Source organism: Pinus tabuliformis, chromosome 8, assembly GCF_031772625.1.
Source record: "Pinus tabuliformis cultivar Carrire ecotype Pingquan chromosome 8, CPIR1, whole genome shotgun sequence".
Taxonomy (NCBI): Eukaryota; Viridiplantae; Streptophyta; class Pinopsida; order Pinales; family Pinaceae; genus Pinus; species Pinus tabuliformis.
In genome coordinates this window covers 103,019,285-103,030,749 of record NC_142294.1, presented here as the reverse complement: position 1 = coordinate 103,030,749, position 11,465 = coordinate 103,019,285, and positions in this window count along the sequence as shown.

The window sequence follows — 11,465 nt, the reverse complement described above, 5'->3', positions numbered from 1 at the left end:
AATATCTTGCTTTGGACTTTATGGAAACTACTTTGGTGTTTGGAAACCACTTGCAAACACGAAGACTTCTCTCCCCCTTTGACATGAAGGACAAAGGGTTTAACTAGTTTGAATGAATTACTTCCCTTGTAGTGCTCATCACTGTAAGTCGGACTTACTTATATGAACTATGAAATTTTCATACTAACCATGCTCCACCTAAGAATATGATGTACCTTCTAAATATATGCAATAGAGTACAAGACTGTTGGACTCAAATACATGACATCTCCTATAGCAATGACTTTATGATCAATCTTCCAACATATTTGTTTTACACATTTGACCCAAATTTTACATCAATCATCCAAAATAATGTGATTACATATATAGCACGACTTGTTATCAATAGCCCATACATGATTGAATTCTTTTCAATGATTACAACACGGTTTTTTTCATGACCTTTACATCAATAAACATACATGACATCCATAATCATAAACAATAATCTCATCAATGAAGTATATTTTGTATCAAAACCATGATACTCATTAGCACCACATAGGCATATGCAACACAATCATCTGAAAACAACAACATAAGTGACAAAATAGCAACATGAATCATCGTCATAATTAAGAATAAATCAAGTAGGTAAGATAGTGTAACATCTTGTGGCCAAATATATCAAAGAAATACTAAGAAATTGTAGAACCAACATAATATTGTGCAATAAACCTTTGTTCACACACTTTCTCCACACATAAGAATACCCATAATCCTCAAGAAACAAAATCACATCAATCGCTTAGACCACAACACAATGGGAAGCATACATATTCTCTCTATGCACCAACAATGTATCATCATAATCGATCAAGTAGAAAAGATCAACGACATATTGATTATCACAAACATAGATCCATCTTAAATATGGATCTAACATGAGCTGAGAGGGATCAAATTTCTTCACTTGCAAACTTCTTTAAAGTGAAAAATACAATATGTTATTTTTCATTGTTTAGATTGTATTTTTGAATACTAAATAGAATATATATAGGACCAAATAAATTCTTTAACCATTAAAACTTAATATTTTAATGTTTTATTTAAATATATTGTTGAAATATTTCTAAAAATTATAAGATTTAAACATCTTACTCATACATTTTTTTTTACTTCTATTCATTTTTTTATTATAGCTTACATTATTTTTCTATTTAAAACATAATTTATTTTTTTTGAAAGGGGGACGAATGGATAGACAAACTTGCACATCCCCTCATACTAAGCTATAGAATGAGCCTCTTGTCTCAATCAACATTAAACATAACATGCATATCTTCCTCATTAAGTGGATCACAAAGACCAATTTAGAAATAATAAGGCATTATCCATAACTTCACCACATCCAATCCAAGCATCCATGACATAGTAAAAACAACACATATATTTTCCATTAGTGAGTAAGACCGATGACAACAACAATAACCATGAATTCATTATATACAACGTCATGTAATAAGTAGTGCTATAGGTACCATAGTGCAAACAATGAACCACTAAAATTATAGAATATGATCGCCCTAAACCTATGTATATATTTCAACATATTAAATATATTATCACAATTTATATGCAATGATATTGAATCAAATTTGCGTATGTACATGATAATACTAGAGAAAACATACATATAGGTCCTAAACTACTAAAACAAATCTTCGTTGCAAATCATAACATCTGTCAAAGCCAGATCTTTGTGGACATATTGTTAAAGTCACATATCACTCCAGACACATTGATATCATACCATCAACATAGCTACAAATCTATCATTATTAGCTACGCAAACATAAACAGATCAAGCAAGTATATCAATTATTCTTCAATGCAATTTCATATCTTTCATATCCGAACCATCTCCATGTTCCCGAGTGCATGCCTATTTCATATCAGATCACACATGAATAGTCTATCCTATGCTCCCTAATCTCTATCTCCTTATATAGTTTTTTATTTTTCCAATACCAAAAGAAAATCCTTTAGTAAAGTTTTTAGTAACTCTAGATAGAATCAAATAGACAATTGTGCCACAATATTATGTTCAATCGCCATAGTAAAGGCTTTTGCTTTTCACTTTCCATGGACGAGATTTCTATATGTGACTTTTATTCACAAAACCTGCATATGTATGTGACACTTCTTCATAGGCACCGCATATACTTTTAAAGGTTCATAATTTCCATACACTCTGCGACTTAGCCATCAATTCATTCTCATAGCCTTTGTAATATTTGTACCATTATTCCTATTATCTACATTGGTTCCATAACCATCATATTATAACCAAGTTGACATCAAGGATATGTTTGTAAAATAAGTTATCATCAAAAACAATACATTAGCCATAATTCCAACAACATGTGTGATTACATGGGAATAAAAACCACACCATCCTGTCCCCCTCTCCTAGCTCATATTCCCACACCACCATCAAAGTATTTACCTACCAAATAATTCTAAACATTATTATATTATATTTTTCTAATTATATTAATAGCGTTATGTTTTGAGATTCACATGACGTTAGATTTAAGTATTATTATGTTGTACTATTTTAAAATGAACTATTTTCACCCACTAAATAGTTATACTTATTTTATGTTATATTATTTTAATTCTATTGATAGTATTATGTTATTTAATTGGCAAGAAGGCAGGGATAACTATTCTTATATTGCAATATTTTAATTGTATTTGTAGGGATAGTATTACTTATAATTTTCAATTATATTTAAATTTAAATAGAAATCGATTTATTGTGACAAAAGAAAAAATATTAAATTTTTTATATTAATGGTTTATTTTTGAATAATGTCTTTTAAAAATAAAAGTTTATACAATATTTTTAAATATATAATTTCAATTAAACTATAAAATATTAATGTCTTAATTTTTATTCATTATGGATAGTAAAGTATTAGTTTTTCAATTTTTTGTGCGCATAGATATTTTATAGTCTAGTATAAAGGCGATGTATGATTCTATTTGTGCTCAATATGGAATTAACAGATGTCTCTCTAAAAGGAAAATCTACACAAAAACAATGTCAACTATAATAAAACATAAATGCTTATACATATTTTGTTAGTTTAATTAAAATCAATATAAAATATCAATATCTCAGTCTTATTGTGCTCCCTTGTTCCATTGTTAATATTAACATCCTAGGTCCATCTTAACTCTAAATCTATAAGTATCGAGAGAGATCATATATCTTAAGTTTTAAACTCACAAAGAGGTTTACACCTTGAGAGTTTTGGTCTCTTTCAATGCCTAATAAATCTGAGGTTAAGGTGGTTCCTCCATGTTAACTCCAAATCTATCAAACTCTGAGGTATCAAATCTCTCAAATTATACACTCAAAAAAGAGGTTTTCACATTGATAATTTTGATCCTTCTCAACTCTTGATAGATTCAAAATTAAGATGGATCTCAGTTCATTATATACAGAGATATTTATTTTGAAATATAATTTATAATATAATATAATATTAATATTATATTAAATTATAAACTATAGTATATGAATGCAAGTTATATTTTCATTTATAAACAGATAAATGAGAATTATAATTAAAAAAAGTATAATATTAAAATAAAAAATAATTACTTATATTTAGATAGGCATTATATTTAATTACATATATAGGTGTTTATTTTAAAATATAATTTATATATAATAATACAAAACATATTATATAAATGGGAGTCATATATATATATAGATATGAATTATATTTCAAAAAAAATTATAATATCAAATTTAAAATATATAATAATTAATATATTAAAATAACTAATTGTAATTTCAATATATTTAGATAGATAGTGTTTTTAATTATGTAGATGAGTGAGATTTAATAGGTATTTATCCATGTTTAACTTCTTTATCTATAATTTACTAGCATTTTTAAAATTTACATGTCATTAATAACATTTAATTAATTTTTTAAACATCGATTTAACAAGTGTATTTAGTCCACACACATCACTTTATGTTTGAAACAAATAATAGTTCCAACTTGATGCAAAGGAAGTGAGGTGGAATATTCCCTATAGTCAATATCCAGTTCCTCGAAACAAGAAACCACAAAATCGAACATAAAATCCAAACTTTACAATGAGAGGTCCTTTGAAATATTTATACGTGATAAGTATATATAACAAACAAATTAAACCCAACTAGAGTTATATATTTATCCTTGTGGGTCTAGCCAGAGCAGGTAAGAGATCAACCCTGGCTTGATGTTAGAGGTTAGACCCTCTCCTCTCGACTCAATCCTCCATGTGCACCCAACTCATTCAAAAACTGACTGATTCAACTAAGGTCGACCCCTACTATCATGCTTTGAATCTTTGAGTGCCTGGTCCAATAATAGGTTAGGGTTCTATACAATAACTCAAGTCGAGGAGTCAATTCATTCTGACTCTTCTTCTTGGACGATGAAGCCCGACTCTCAGTATGCTATATGTTGACTCCTTCATCTTTTCTTTGACATCTCCCTATACTTTTCTTTTGCGTTCACTCTTTTCCCTATGAATGATTCTATCATGCCTCCCTTGGTAGAATGCCTCTTTAGTGGCATTTAATCTCTCACGACCTTGCTATTTTTTCTCATTCACACCCTTGATATTTTTTCTCATTCTTAGATATTGTGAGGTGAGCCAAGCCTTCCATTCTTCCCTTCCTCAAGTTCATGGAACATCAATCGCCTTGCACTATTGATGAATTTCCATTATGATTGTATATTTGTTAAGCCAACATGTCAAAGGAAGTCAATGCTCTTCTCAGCGCTTTCTCATGTTGTGTCCTTCAAACCATGCCTCTCGAAACATATGTTTCTCCAAAATGATTTTTGTTTTCGGTTTCTTTGCTCTGTGCACCCCTTAAGTCCTCCAATGAAAAACATCAACCTTGTAGTAGTTCCATTCTATTCTCCTCTAGTAAGGTACTCTTACACGTCTAATACTCTCTTGTGGGAATGAATCTCTCATTATTGTTTCCTTCTAGTACCAATTTTCTTAAACATTGTCTACAGCTCCCACACCACTCCAAGTTTTTATTACAGTGATGCCATTCTCCCAAGGAATATTTACTACACCCCTTCATCTCCATCCCCCATATGGTTGTTCTCACACTCTTTATGATGCTCTTCTTATGCATAGGTCATATCAACAAGAAATATACACACTCTCGGACAAGCCTCTATTATATAAGTTTTGACAATTGAACAATACGATAGGAACATCAATTCTGATAGGAAGGAAAAACCAGAGAACATATCCACTCTATCAAAATCGAAAGATATTTACATAAGATTGTATGGTGGGCTCTCTACCTAATTATTCTATCCCAACAAAATCACTTTCCATCTAGAGGGCTCTTATCTCTATACATAATATTACAACTAGAAAATATCCTAATAGATGAATCATATGGGATACATATCCGTAAAATCTAAGACTAACTCGCAACTAGTGAAACCCCTATTACCTTTATACGGGCCCATTTTGGGAAAATTTCCAGCTCATCAAAAACAACCTACAAAAAATCAAAACTACCTAACACCTATGAACCCTAAATTCATCTAGAATTAGGAAACCTATACACATCTCAGATTGATAAATTATAGTGTTTACAAATTTACAATTGGAGGAAAATTATTTCCCCCTTAAGAAATTCATGACTCCCTTGGGGTCTAAATCCAAAAGTGTTACCTAAGGATTATTCTATTGCATCAGACTCCTCAGGGGGGAGAGAATACGACCTCTTAGTCATATGCCTCCTCGTTCCCAAACTCTGTGTTGTTGTTAACTTCTTACTCTATTGTCATGCTTCCACTTGCTATGATCCCAAACTTTACAACTCTCTTCCTTCCTTGCTAATGTAACTTTGTTAAGTCAACATATTTATTTTTCTAATATCTATGTCCATTCGAAATTACTGTCGATACACAATATTTCCTCTTTTCTTCTCAAGTAGTTGTAACCAATCCCCCTCATGAATGTCCTAAAATAATACAAGGCTTCAATTCCCCACTTCATTCTATTCTTTATTGTAAAAATTGGCAGTCCTCCCTACATATGCTCTATGGATAGTAGATTTCCATCTTCCATACATTCAATGGATTCATGGTAGAAATAGTTATTCCTACCCACCCCCCGCCAATAAAATATACCATTACAAGCTATTGAACATTTTCTAGAACAATTTTGAGTCCCATATTCTCTACTTAACAATGAAATGTTTTTTCATGAGATAGAATGGTCTTGTCCCTCTTCTCCTCTTTTTTTCCTGACAATATCTATTGTCCTTCCCATGCTTCCAAAATTACACTCTCAACAATCAATTCATCATGCAGATATTTTGATGCCTTGAGCACCTTAGCCTCTACTGATTCGTTAGTTTCATTCTTCAAGATGTCTTCTTTAATCCTGGGATTGTCCAACCAATCCTCTAAAAATTTTAATTCCTTTTCATAGTGTGACAAAAAAAAATTGTTTTTCTCCCTTCCTCTTCATTATAGGAACCTTTACAATTTTGTTGTATATCTTCACTTCTATTTATACATTTCTTCATATTGTCATTCTCCCTTTTGGAAATATTTCCATGTCGACTTTTATCAGAAAATGGTGCATCATCCCTTTCCCCTGTAGAACTTTTCTCGTTCTTTCCTTCATCCAAAGTTCTTATGATAGCCTAAAATGGTTGTCCAATCTCTACAAAACTTAATGCTCGCTCATATGCTCGTTCCTTAATATGTTGGTCACGGTTCTCAACTGCCTTTTTCTATTTCCTTTTAAGGAAAAATTTATAGTTTCCTCATTCTTTATGACAACTTGAGATGGTTTTCCTTCTTCATGACATATACATCAACAAAATTGATTAGTTTTAAAAGAGTGAGCCACTTGGGCCTCCATTGATGCTTTTAACGCCACCTGCAAATTTCGAGCTATCCCACATGTTAACACCCAGGTTGTTCCCTTTGACTCCAAAGGGAATACGGCCGGGGTAACCACTAACCAAGCTTTGGATTATAGGTCCTAGCCTACCTATAATCAGAGAGGGCTCTCTCTTTAAGTTTTAGCTCTGTTTTGGTGAAAGATTTTAGGCTAGTTGTGAGTTCAGTTTTTTGTTCAAGGTTTTGGTTGAATGATGTCTTTCAGTACCTAGGGTGGAAACCTTCAGATAGTATTAGTTCATTGGGCAATGGAGTCTGTGGCTATAGGTTGTTTGAAATACTGAGTGGGGATGTTGAAACTCCAGGGCCATTTAAAAATTTCATGAAACAAACTTGAAATTGTGATGGTGAAACATGTTTAACCAGTGAAAAGCAATTACGAATTTTCCACTAAGCTGGGGAGTGAGAAAGAGATCTATTGCACAGGAGCAGATTTGAATTCCTGAAGAATAGACCATGTGAAAGATATAGTTTGAAGATGCAGCAATTAAGAATTACACCTTTATAACTATAACTGAAGAAAACATTTATAACAGCGTAGATTGAGTTCAGGGTATTCTATGAATAAATCCTAGAACTATTCTTTTTCTCTGCTATTAACTGTGAAACACAGCATATGATTGGGTTATGAAGAAGTAATAAAAACACATAACGAAGAGTTTAAAGGAAACTTATTGAGCCATGAAATATGTAGGAATCATGTAGCATTCAGCAAACACATTACAACACCTCAGACAACACAGAACTTCGGAAATTCCATGAGCCTTTGTATTAATCCTCTGAAAATTTACAGCATAAGATCTCTAGAAGAGAAAATCAACAACCCCTGTAAGCTTATGTGAGGGGGAATATATACAATCGGTTACACAAAATATTTGAACCGCTCAGCCACTTTGACAAGTAAATATGTTTACCAACTTTACAGAATAGCAGATAAGGAAGTTATTGCTGCTCTTAAATACAAAATGAATGCTCTTTAATGTTGTCAGAAGTCTTTTTGACCTTTGGAGGCCACTAAGTCGGTTGAGCGTTCTGAATAAATGCTGAATGATGTGTCTTTATGCTTGGTCACGCTGTAGCTTTCTCGGCCCTATTATCTATAGCTGTCAGTGTTGCTTTAGTGGCCGAATCTTTCTGCTGAGTTGGCTCAGACCACTCTTCTCCAGTCATAGTGTATGCATCACCCTTTCTGAACATGATGACTTCTGTTTTTTATGGAAAAACTTGATGAAAGCCTTTTGTTTACAGTATCAACTGTATCATTTTGGTCCACCATTCCTGTGTGGGCAATTGATGTCTCAAACTTGCATCTAAGGTCTCATCTGCTTCTATATATTTGTAGAAGTTTGGAGGCACTTCAAACAAATGTTTGATCTCATTCATAATGAAAAATAAGTTCTCTACTCTGTTGTAGAGACTTTGCCCAGATGCTGGCCCTGTTTCTTCTGAGGTACTTGATCCTTGAGTGATCTGATTGGTAGCAAATGTATTGACCCTTTTAGCATAGTTCTCATGTGAAAGTAGTTTCCCTGCACTGTTCAGTAAGCCAGGGAGACCTCTGCTTTGTAATGCTGCAAACTTGTCCATAAATCTGTTTACTTCTGTCTGCATGTCCTGGCTTCTTCTTTCCAGTGTTTGTACCAGGCTTCTCAATGTGAGGACCCTCTTTATCAGCTGGATGGTTTCAGTTCTGTTGGAGATTCCTATTGCTGCCAGCTGAGGACCTGTGCGGTTATTGAGAACGTTGATCATTCTGTTTGCTATCTCAGGCATATTGCCTAGAGATGCCCTTGATCTTTGCACTTCCTTGTGTGCTTTGCCTATGAGCTCCATTTGCTCATGAATGGTCTCTATATACTGCCACTGATCTGTGATTGATTGGCCAATGTTGGCCCATAAAACTGTCTTGAGCTCAGCCACCACTTTGTCAAGGGTGAGCTCTTTCTCTAGCTCCTTTATCTTCTCTTTGAGAGCCTCGACTTCTCTTCCCTTTTCTGCTATGATTTTCTTTGACTTATCATATTTTTCATTGAGCTTAGCCAAATTCTCCCTAGCTTCATTTAATTCTGCCATTTGGGCTTCTAAGGCCTGAATTTCATTCTTCAGCTTTTGCATATCAAGGCTTGGAGCCTGCTCTGTTGTTGGTGCTGGTGCTGATGTAGATGGCGCTGTTTGAGCTGTCTGCTCTGTAGGAGGAGCAGTAGTTTGAGGAGATTCCTCAAGGTTAATTATTTGTGGAGGGGGCTGTGATGTTTGGCCTCCTTCCTTTTGTTGTAGGGCTGCCTGCAGCGCAACCTCTGACTCTCCCGATTTCTCCTGTGTCTGGATCAGCTGTTTGTATAATGATACCAGCATAGCTGCTGCATCTTGGTCATGCCTTAGCTGGGCAACCTCTTCTGTCTGAGGATGAAGAGTTGCTGGGATCTTGATTATTTTTCTCAATGCTGCCATATCTGCATCTCTTAATTTTAGCAGCGCTTGTACAACCTTGATGTCCTTGGGATCATGCCCATGCTCTATGATGATATCCTCCAATGCTTTGATTCGATTGTCCTTTGCCTGTGAGGATGCTTTCTCCAACTCAAGTTGGGCAACTGTGTTGTTTAGGCTATTTTCCAGCCTATAATTCACCAATTTTTTGTCTGCAAGGGTGTCATATACCATCTCACCCATTTGCTTGTGCAATTCAGTTTGATCCATAGGGTGGATGTATTTTGCAAGGACCTCAAGGTTGGTCCTTATGTAGTTTGCAGCTGACTGTGGCTGCAGCATGGTTGGCATGAAATGACTCATTACCATTTTGCCCTCATGTATATCATATGCAGACATCAATCTCTGCTGGTTTGTAGGAGCCACCTTTAATAAGTGGTTGTAGAGCTGCACCTTGAGTGGCTCATTCCTCTTTTTGATATCAATAAATTGTTGTTTGATGCCTGTTTCAACTCCCCTTTGGTGGCTTGAGGAGCTGACTTCTCCTCCAACTATCCTTTCTTGTTCCTGCTGAAAGGAACTTGCAGATGCCTCCATACTCGGTGGGCCCATGCCCAAAGAATGCCCAATAGGCATTTCTTCCTCAGAGAGGGGATTCATTCTGTGCCTTTTCTCCCCATGAGTTGTGGAGGTGGTGAGGGGAGTCTCCTGCTCTCTATCCCTCTTTTTTTCCCTTTTCTTCTTTTTGTGGAGTTTGTAGCACTGAGGCCTCCACTGTCTTTTCTTGCCTAGGAGGCAAATTCTCTTGTGCCTGCTGCCCAGTGGATATTGGGGCTTCAGTTGTTTGTTCTTGCTGCTGTATTGACTGCCCCTCTTTTTGCCCTTCTTCTTGCTGTTCTACTACAGGAGGTGGCTGTTCTGGCTCCATCTCTTTCTCTTTTCCTTTGCTGGAAGCCTAACCAATAGCTTTGGCTACTTGCTGATGTGCTGTAGAAGATGAGGCAGCTGCTCCCACTTGAGTGCCTGGAAGAGAGAATACCTGTGAACAAAGCTCTAAGTCAGCCAACTTTTGGAGATTTTTTACTGCTCTTTCACCTAGTTCTTCTTGTGTGGCAGCCTCCTCTAAGGTGCCTTCCCTCCACTTTAGTTGATTTGCATATTTTTCTATGTGAGGCAACCTTATGTGGTCATAACTGGCCACCCTATATCTGACCCTTCTTAAACTTATGAAATGATTGGGGTCGTATGGTTTCCAAAGGAAGTTGGTCTGTAAGCCAAGGGCTTCTAGCATTCTATCTGCCTCTTGCCAACCTTCCTCCCTTTTATTGTAAATGAAGTGGCCTAATTGGTTTCCGACTTTGATCTGTGCTTTCTTGCCCTTGCTTGAAAAATGGAGTACATCAGCATTCCCAAATTGCCTGAAGTACTCGAGGGCAAACAATCTCATAGGCACATATTTGGGTAATCTGTATGGGGGCAACTCACACCCATATATTCTGATAACTGTGTGGTTTTGGTAATAGTACCAATCCCCAATGCTGTATACCTTAGACAACTGAAGAATCCTCTGCATCTCATCAGTTAGTCTTGGAGGAGGTGAGCTCAGAAGCAGAGACATGGCTAGGTGGATGAAGAGGTCTATAAACTCACAATAAGTGTATGGAGAACAAGATCTGCAGTGGAAGGCAGAGGACCAATAAACCACTAACCTTGGATTGCCTTGTGCATCCACTCTTTTCACAACAAAAGGAAATTTCTCATGTTGATAATATAAGATTAAGTGGTAGATATAGGAGGTGTATCTGAACACCCTTTCTCTTGCCAAGTTCATCAATTGCTCATGTATTTTATCGGATATGTAAGTGGCATAGTCATAACAGATTGGGGACTTGCCAGGGGAAAACATGAGCATCATCACCACCACAGTTTCATCAACAAATTCTATTGAATTATAGCCCAATATGGGACTAATCATGTCTACAAGGTCTCTGCCCAATTGGTTGAGGTATACATGAGAAATGGGAG